Here is an 8427-nt window from a genome sequence, read left to right on the forward strand (position 1 = left end):
TAAATTTATTAATAATTTTTATGTTTTTACCGTTTGAATAAATCGTAAAATATTATTAAAATTTTTAACGGTCAAAATTATTTTTGATTAATAAAAAATTAAAAATATTAGGTAAAAGTTAAAATTAAATTCGATAAGAAAGGTAAATCTTATTTTGACAGTAAAATCTGTCGCTATTTTATTTTTATTTTTGCTTTACTCCTCCCTCCCATTGCAGCGCCAAGCAGATCTTCATGTAGATTGTGACAAAAGGTAAATAGACTCATCCTAGTACCCTATCCACAGAGAAGATAAATCAACAATAATTACTAAACTTTAAAATAATAATTAACACATAAAAAAAAAATATTTACCTATTTTATGGAAGATCCTCTCGAAAACCCATCATCATTTATTCAGAGGATGACAATGAAGGAATTTAAGATTTATCAGCTAAAACTTAGCTGACTTTACTGATGAGAATATTAAAAATAAATAAATAAATAGCACTATTGAATTATAAGCATATTATATACTTTATTTGTTATTTTTTTTAAATAACTCTTACTCGGATAGGGATGTAAATGAGTCAAACCGAGCCGAACAATATTAGGCTCGAGCTCGGTTCGTTTAAGTTATATTTGGGCTCGAGCTCGGCTCGAGCTTGAATCGAGCTCGGCTCGAGCTTGAATCGAGCTTTTATCACAAGGCTCGAACTCGGCTCGTTATTAGCTCGATTATCGAAGTTAACGAGCCTAACTCGTTAAGCGAGCTCGGACTCATTTTCGGGCTCGTTTAGAGCTCATTTTTTACTCATTTTAGAGCTCGTTTTTTTGCTCATTTTAAAGCTCATTTTAAGGCTCGTTTTAGAGCTCATTTTTTGAGCTCGTTTTTTTGCTCGGTTTAAGGCTCATTTTTTTTAGCTCGCGAGCCTATAAACGAACATGTTCGCGAGCTCACGAACCGAATATCCTTAAGCTCGAGCTCGGCTGATAAGATAAACGAACGAACTCGAACAAGTTTTTTACCGAATCGAGCTCCGAATAGCTCGCAAACCGTTTGGTTCATTTACATCCCTACACTCGGCCCTTTAATAGAAGTGAGGGAGCGTTTAGTTCTTTCCTAGGAATAGGAATTGGAATTGAAATCATTGTATTGTGAAATGGGAATGGGTATGAGCATGAATATCACTCTTAAAAGTCCTCTCGGATGAGTCTAGTGGCTAGCGTATGAGGTTTGGGGTTCGAATCTCGGCAAAGCCGAGATAAATGTCTCCCTTATGTGCTAGTCACTATTCCAAAGACTAGTAGCCGCCCCGTGATTTGCCTCCTCCGTGTTGGCCCTGGGACGGGTTGGCGGGGGCGCTGGAGGCGACCGTATTCGCCTTTTGCCACCATGAATATCACTCTTAAAAGCAATGTTTGGTTATATATTTTCTATCGGAATAAATCAAAGAAAAAAAATTATATGTGAGAGAAAGATGAATATGAGAGAAAAATATGATGAAAGAGAATGATGAGAGAGAAAGTGTGATGAGAAAGAATGAAGAGAGAGCAAGTGTGATGAAAGAAAATGAGAAAAAGAGAATGTGATAAGAGAGAGCATGATGAGAGATAAAATATGATGTGAGAGAAAGTATGCTAGGAGAGGATGAAGAGAGAGAAAATGTAATGAGAAAAAAATAAGGAGAGGGAGTGTGGTGAGAGAGATTGAGGAGAGAGAAAGTATGGTGAGAGAGAAAAGTATGATGAGAGAGAAAGTGCAATGAGAAAAAAAGAGAACAGTGAGTGTGATGGGAGAGATTGAGGAGATAGAAAGTATGATGAGGGAGAAAGTATGATGAGGGAGAAAGTGTGTTGAGGAAAAAAAATGAGGGAGTGTGACAAGAGAGATTGAGGAGAGAGAAAGTATGATGAGAACGAAAGTGTGATGAGAAAAAAAAAGAAAATAGAGTGTGATAGGAGAGATTGAGGAGAGAGAAAGTATGATGAGAAAAAAAAAGAAGGAAGAGAGTGCGATGGAAGAGATTGAGGAGAGAGAAAGTGTATGATAAAACGATGAGAGAAAAAATATGATGAGAGAAAACAAGGAGAGAAAAGTGATATGAAAGAAAATAATAATAAATATATTTTGATATTTGATATTAAGGGAGAAAATTTTAATTTTAAGTTAAGGGTAATTTTGGAATAATGAAATATTTTGATTGATGAAAATATAGTAATGACTCATTGAAGGGGAGATACATGGGAATGAGTTATTACCCAATTTCAAGAATTCATTTCCTTATTTGTATTTCTATTCCTATAATCCAAACATTAACAATGTTAATAAATAATTCCCATTCTCATTCCTCACTCCTATTCTTCTAAACCAAACGTCCCTTGAGTAAATCATAAAAGTAATTCAGTCAATCAAAGGGCCTCTTAAGTGAGGGGGTCTAATACAAGATCATAAATCCTGTGATTATGACAACCCCTCACCTAAATATTAACTTAGCTACCTCTATGGGAGACAACTAATCAATTTTTATTGATTGATATATATTCCAATTGATTTTTCTCTCTAATCGAACTGTATTCGTTGTCATTTTATCAGTGTATCAATCTCATAATTTTATCAATGTATCCATTAATAATTGATGAAGAATCTCTTTTCGGACTATTGATTATCCATTACAACTAAATTTTGATAGTTAAAGTATGTCTAGATGGATATATGAATGATTAACAAGGTAAAAGGAACATAGTGGAAAAATAATATTCGAAAATTAGTAACACGAATTTATGAAGTACTTAATAAGTAATATTTAAAATATCAATAGTTTTTAAATCCTAATTTATAAAAATTTATAGGTATATAAAATAATATTTATGATTTATTTATAAATATAACTCTAGTATAAATTATTAGAAATGTGAATAGAATAAAGGAGAGAGATGAAGAAATTCTGTTATGCATGGGTTTTAGTCTCATATTAGAAATATCTTGACTTTATTGTTAGTTTAAATTATGGTACATGTATTGATGTTATAAATATTTGCATAGGGAGAGACTCTCTTATGCGTGAGTACTCAGGGGTGGGTGCAAATTCAGAGTCCGAATTGTACTGAACCAAGGTTGACTTATGTGTAAGCACGATCTAAGCACGGCGAATGTCGGACTGGTCAAGGCAAGATTTGCCAAGCGAATAAACCAATATTTTGCCACATTTTTTTTTGCTGCTTAGGTGAAACAGATGAATTAATTTCAATTAATTCAATCTAATTGAAACTGTCGATAATTAATGGTAATAAATGGTTGTTAATTATTCAATTGAAACTATCGATAATTAATAACAATAAGAGTCATTAATTCATTCAATTGAAACTGTCGATAATTATAGGAATAAATGATCATTAATTGATCTAATTAAAATTACTAGCAATTAATGGTAATAAATGATTATTAATCGGTCATTTATTACGGCCAAAGGTTGAGCCCCTATATAAGGAGCTCAGATCTTGAGCAGAAGATAGAGAGTAAGAGGAAGCGCGGAAAACAAACTTTTGTCCACCCATGTTCTTCCACAAAAACTCTCTTAGCAATGTATCTGTTCAGCTGAACTACTCATGATAGCATTCGGATGCATTCTCAGTTCTCCACGAACGACCAGTGCTTGGTTGCATACATGATTTTGTCATTGTATCATGAGAAACAAATGACCCGAAAGAACCTCGAAGGACAGCCGGAGGTGGGGTGAATCTATTTCAAAGAAACTGCGTTGAACACAGATTTCGATATCTTACTCAGTGAATTTCCTTCCTGACTCGACAATCAACTCCTGATTCTGCAACACACCACATCAACTTCGCAACTTGGACCACTAGAAGCTTGGCAGAACCAGCCTGCTGGCAACATGAGATTATCTGCTCAAGTCATCTCAACAAATAAATTTGAATTAATTTTATGTAATTTCAATTCAGTAATTTTCCTTAATATCTCAGGCAACAGATTGTCCAACAATCTTGAAGCAGACTTCGTTCTGTTAAGATGGCCACAAAACAAAGTGTTGAGGTGCAAGAGACTCAGCACATGAAGACCCCTTCACCTTGATTGTAATTGTGCTAATGAACTACGGGGAAAGGCCAGAGAAGTTGGCTGGATTAAACTTCAAGAGGTGACAATAGAAGATGCTCTTCTACTTGACCACGCCTTAATCTAGCTCAGTTCTTGATCAAAGACCCTCCTAAGTATGCTGAGGATATTGAAGCGTAGACCATCAGTACAGTGGAGGTATAGACTCACTCTAAGTTCCTTTGCCGAAACTATATCCTCAACTGCTTTGTCAACTCGTTGTACGCTGTGTATAGTACCTGGACAAGAAATACAAGATGAAGGATGTAAGGGCCAAGAAGTTCATCATGGGTCGATTCTTGGACTACAAGATGGTTGACTCCAATATGGTGATTAGCCAAGTCTAGGAGCTTCAGGTGATTTTGCACGAGATCCAATCAGAAAGGATGGTTCTGAGTGAAACATTCCAAGTGGTTGCTATCATTGAGAAACTGCTTCCCGGGTGGAAGGACTTCAAGAACTACTAAAGCACAAGCGGAAGAAGATGAATGTAGAGAAACTCATTGTTAGACTTCACATCGAAGAAGACAACGAGAGTAGAGAGAAAGTTGTTCCCTCAGGCTACTGTGAAAGCCAACGTAGTCGAGCATGGTCAAAACTCGAAATGAAAGAACCCCAAGACTTCCATGATAGGACCCAGAGGAAGCATTAAGAGATTCTCTGGGAAGTGCTTCAATTGTGGTCGAGTCGATCACAAATCTTCGAAATGCAGAAAGTAGAAGAAGAAGTAAGAGGTCATCTTGAACGAGGGACCAGAAATAGATGACCTCTGCGCAGTGGTCTCAGAATTGAACTTGATCAGTTCAAACTCATGACAATGGTGGATCGATATTAGAGCCACTAGACATGTCTGCTGTAATAAAGAGTTGATCCACAACTTTGAAGAAGTCAAAGGTGGGGACAATCTGTTCATGGGGAACTCAATAACCTAGGACATCATAGGCCAAGGAAAAGTTGTGCTGAAAATGACATTGGGCAAGGACCTTATTCTAAACAATGTGTTGTATATTCTAGAGATTCAGAAGAATCTAGTATCCAAATCACTATTAAGCAAATATGACTTTCACATTATTTTTGAGTCAGACAGAGTTATACTATCCAAAAATAGAATATTTGTAGAAAGATGCTATGTATATGATGAGTTGTTTAAACTCAATGTAATGACCATTAGACCCAAGATAAATAAAGATGAAAGCTCTTCCACTTATATACTTGAGTCTTTATGTTTGTGACATGGTAGACTAGGACATGTTAACTACGATGTATTGCGTATATTAATAAACATGCAAATCATACATATATTCCACCTTGACCCAAAACATAAGTGTGAGATTTGTGCTGAAGCAAAAATGACAAAATCATACTTTCAACATGTTGAAAAAAGCAACGAACTACTCGGGCTAATTCACACCAACGTGTGCGACCTCAAAAGTACACCAACACGTGGTTAGAATAAATACTTTATCATTTTTGTAGATGATAATATAAAATACTATTATGTGTATTTTCTTAAAAGTAAGAATGAAGTTATAGAAAAATTTGCTCTCTATAAGAATGAAGTTGAAAACCAACTGATCCGGCAGTAAGAATGGGGGACCCACTTCCTGAAGGGTCTTAGCTTGAGAACCGATGAAGGGCTGACTAAGCGGTTAATGGCCGAGCCGATCAGCCGGGTTGGTCCGAGCGGAGTTAGAGATAACCCATCCATGGGGTTGGGTGTCCGACGCCAAGGCAGGAGGATCGAAGGGCCGACCGGGAGCCCGAACGGCAGGGGCCAAAGAGCCGAGCGGGCAACCCACCCGGGCAAAATAAGGGCGAGGGGACAAAAAGGTGGCCGAGCGGCCTATGCGCTCGGCTCGGGATATGGGATATCGGTAGAAGCATGTCTGATGATTAGGCCGTACACAAGATCGCACGATGGAGGATCTTGCCGTCACATCATGGAAAGGTTGATACAGTAGCAGTATGGCCTCAGGGACGCCTTTTCTGACGGATCCATATCTGGGCATGGCCCTTCTGACAGACCCATGCCTGGGCATGGTCAAATGCAGGTGATTGCTTTGATTGGCGCGCCCAGGCTTCTTCGAGGGGTCTATATAAGGCCCCAATTTCTTCACCGGAGGTATGCACGTCTTCATCTTGAGGCCACCTTTTTGTCATTCCTCGCCTGACTTGAGCGTCGGAGGACCGTCGCCGGGACACCCCTCCCGGCTCGGTTTTGTTGCAGGTTCGCCGGAGCACTCGAGGATCCAGCAGAGAGCGCCACGTGCCCAGCGTCCACTGACTCTTGGTTCGGACAGGATCAAATTGGCGCCGTCTGTGGGAACGCTCCTGCATCCGATCGGAGACAATGGACGAGGCTGGACGACAACACACGGTGACGCTTTCAACAGAAGAACTCGAGGCTCTGGTCGAGATGAGGGCCGCCAAACTCATGGAGCAAAAACAAAAAGCATCCGCCGAGCGGGCGGAGCAACAAGCAACATCTGCGTCTGGTGGCCGAGCGGAAGCACCTCCAACCACCGTCGCATTCCATCGGGCCTTGTTTCGCACCCCTGAAGTCATACCAGCCCGAAGAGATAGAGGATCTTCCTCAGATGAAATGCCAAGGCGGGATGACAGGAAGGGGAAAGCTCCCCGAGCGGACTCCTCCCCGGATCAATCGCCAATTTTCGGAGGTTATCCTACGAGACCCTCTGCCCAAGCACTACGTGCCTCCGACGATCGGCGAATACAATGGAACAACGGACCCGGATGATCATCCGGGTAAGTTCGATATCTGACCACACTCCATCAATACACGATGGAGTAAAGTGAGAGTTTTCCTTACCACCCTCTCGGGATCGGCTCAGCGGTGGTTTCAAGGTTGCGGACGGATCCATCACGAGCTTCAAGGAATTCGAACGGCCTTCCTCCACCACTTCGCCAGTAGTCGGCGTTATCAAAAGACAAGTGTCGACATTCGCCATCAAGCAAGAGCCGAGAGAATCGCTTGAGGCTATATTCAGCAATTCAACCAAGTGGCGATGGATATTCCAACGGCCACCCGGAGACGATGATGAATGCCTTCACACAAGGCCTTGTGGATGGGGACTTCTTCCGGTCGCTATCCGAAAGCCGCCCGAGATTATGATCACATGCTACATCGGCCACGAATATATAAATGTGGAAGAAGCGCAAGCCGCTCGGAAAAAGGAAACTCCGTACGGCGCACTGTTCATCGAGTGGAAAGCGACACCGCTCGTGACCACCCGGAGGACCGAGGGCGAAGCAATTCGATCCCTCACGTCGGATCACACGTCAAGAAGTGGGCTGCCGCCGCCCAAGCCAAAGAAGAGGTGGACCCTATGTTCTGCTCCTTCAGACGGATACGCACAACACGAGGGATTGCGAAGCCTTCCCTTTGTGTCCAATCCTGTTCCGGGAAAGCCGAGCAGTCGCCTCCCATCGGCGAGACGTGGGACTCATGGTGGCCGGACCCGCAGGGCGACACCGTGAGACACCGATCGGCACCGATCCCGAGGCGGGAGAATCGCCGGGCGTCCAGAGAGCGGTCAGGCCGTCCGCTCGGGAGGAGGAAAATAGGAGCAATACTTCCGGGCGAGATCAACGTTATTGTTGGTCGACCGGAGGAGATTCCAACCGAGAAAGGCGGGCGTCCGTCACCGGATCCACGCAGCTGACCAAGAGCGAGCAAGTGGGCGGAAATCACTTCGGACCGGGGACTTAGAAGGAGTTGAAGTGCCCCACGACTGCTCATTAAAGCGGTAATAGCAAATTACACCATTCACCGCATATTTGTTGACACGGGGCTCGGTCAACATCATATTTAAGAAGGCGTTCGATCAGCTGCAAATTGATCGAGCCGAGCTGCTGCCCATGACAACCCCGCTCTACGGGTTTACGGGCAACGAAGTTCAGCCGGTCGGACAAATCCGGCTGGCCACCTCGCTAGGAGAAGAGCCGCTCAGGAGGACCAGGACAGTAAACTTCGTGGTGGTCGACTCTCCCTCATCCTACAACGTCATTTTGGGACGACCGACGCTCGGCGAATTCCGAGCGGTTGTCTCAACCTTCCACCAGAAGATAAAGTTCCCCGTGGAGGACAAAGTAGGAGAAGTGCGGGGAGATCAGCTAGCAGCTCGGCGGTGCTATATAGAGATGATCCGAGCAGAAGCTTGTTCCGCTCGGAAGGCGCCCCGAATTGAGGTACACGCCATAACCGAGAAACCTCCTACTTTAATTTATGATGAAAAGGAGGAAGTCCAGATCCATCCGACCCGATCGGAGGCCACGACTTTTATCGCCTCTGATCTGGGGAAAGAACAGAAGGAG

The sequence above is a fragment of the Zingiber officinale genome, chromosome 4A, assembly GCF_018446385.1.
Source record: "Zingiber officinale cultivar Zhangliang chromosome 4A, Zo_v1.1, whole genome shotgun sequence".
In the NCBI taxonomy this organism is placed as follows: domain Eukaryota; kingdom Viridiplantae; phylum Streptophyta; class Magnoliopsida; order Zingiberales; family Zingiberaceae; genus Zingiber; species Zingiber officinale.